This window comes from Orbicella faveolata, unplaced genomic scaffold (genome assembly GCF_042242905.1).
Source record: "Orbicella faveolata isolate gen_17 unplaced genomic scaffold, um_ofav_v1 contig_1, whole genome shotgun sequence".
In the NCBI taxonomy this organism is placed as follows: Eukaryota; Metazoa; Cnidaria; class Anthozoa; order Scleractinia; family Merulinidae; genus Orbicella; species Orbicella faveolata.
In genome coordinates, this window is record NW_028301536.1 from 30,187,501 (window position 1) to 30,189,567 (window position 2,067).

Here is a 2,067-nt window from a genome sequence, read left to right on the forward strand (position 1 = left end):
TATCCCCATTTGACTTTAAAAGCATACTGGGATATTTGTCTTTGGACATCATGTCTTCCTCAGTTCGTTTTCTCACTGTTCGCATCTAGGAACAGATAATGCCCACGGACAAATATCCGAACGTATTTTGACGCCAAATGGAGGCCATTGTTTTGTACATGGATATTTCTCTGAAAGACAGGAACGTTTCTGGGTCTGTTTTGTAGCTGGCAGTTATGGTTTTCCTGAAGGAAATAATGACTAACACACTTCGTAAAACATGACGTGTACAATGTGACAAGTTTTTATTTCCCGTCAAATGCATGTTTACCGTTTAACAGCTTAAATTTACTGGCGCCATTTTTAGGTGCAGCTAAGGGAGAAATCTCCTTCACACCAGTATAATTCGCATTCAAATCCCCCTGCTTCACACGAGCAAACACTCAGCACTGACTCCCTAGAATTCAGAACAAGGAGTAAATTAATTGTTTTTGGCAAAATCTAAAACGTTCTCCGGCTAAAAGTATATATAAACAAATAAAAGCTTTCGACTGTCTTAACTACAGTCGTCAACGGGCGAAATAGTAAAAGGCGCTAAAAATTCTTGCCTGAATGACCGTAATTAACACGGTCGAAAGCTTGTGGTTTTTTAAATACTTTTAGCCGGAGAACGTCTTTAGATTTGACCATGATTCATCCTGGCTGGGGCTCTTATATATTTTCATAATTGTTTTTGCTTGAAACACGATATAATGAAAAGACGACAAAAAAAAAATCAGTACATAATAGTTTACAGTAAAACATGGAAGAGCTGTTAGGGCATTTTCTCAACTTCATTTTGTTCAAAAATACTCTGAATGTAGAACTCAAAAGGATGTTCAGAGAAAAAATATATTTTAATCCATTTTGAATAAACCAAGGCGACACGGGACACTTGAAACGAGGACACATTACCCTGTACCATGCCTGTCTCAAAGCAATTTTTCCAACCTTCAACATCACTTCCGACATCACTTTAGACGTTACACAAGTCGCTTGAGCAACAGTCTATGTCACATTCATATCCAGATCGGTAGCAGATGTCTAGTTTGCCTCGTGCGCATAAGGAATCCGTTATGCATCCTTTGTTGGACGAAAACGAGAGAAAGAAGTAACAACAGAGAGTGATTTAGAGAATTTTCATGAACAAAAACATACTGAAATACACATAAGTTGCTATTATAAATATCTGGTGAATTTTGCTAATGAAAAAAAACAACAACAAGAACAACAAAACAAACAAACAAAGCACACCTTTTCCGTAGCCTTCAGCCGCTAAATAGCCATATTCGTAGTACTTTACACCAAGAGTGGCGCAGTTACTGCGATGCGCAGGACATGTGATCGTAGTCGTTCGTAATTTGCATTCATATAGTGTATCAGAAGCAGAGCAATGGTAACACTCCAAACTGTGCACTTGTTTAGGATGTGAAACAATGGACACAACTCAATTATAAATCTGCCTCATCTTTACAAAGCGGGAAAGAGACAAAATGATACTTTTTGCAAAATACGTTGAATTTAAGAAACAGTTTTAATTTTAAATGATACTTTAAACAATACGGAGTTGTTACTCATGTGAACAATAGAAGGGACTTTTTTCTTTGTAAAATACTCAAGGGATACGAAAAATCAAAGTTGTACGTTTGAATGGTATAAAGCTCGTGAATGAAGAGCTTTGAATTCAGAGCAAGCGCATAAGACGTCAAGTGCTCATAAAAATCGACCCAATGAAAGTAAAAACGGAGAATCGATAATAATTGCAAATACATTTAAAGCGATCTTTTTCACCTGTCAGCGTTCCAAAAAGTATGGCAGCTAAAAAGACAATTACAAACTTCATGATGGATAGTTAAATTGCATCCGTCACCCTCAGCCAAACGAAGTCTGTGCGAGTTACAGGAAAGGGGTAATTTATAGTGAAATTTGTTTGATAAGCTTTCTCTACCCTCAATTGCTTTCCAACGTTAAGTCAGGCAGGTTAATTAAATATTTTGTCACTTAATGTGTTTGAATTGTCCAGATAAATGCAGGGTACGTAAAGAGAAA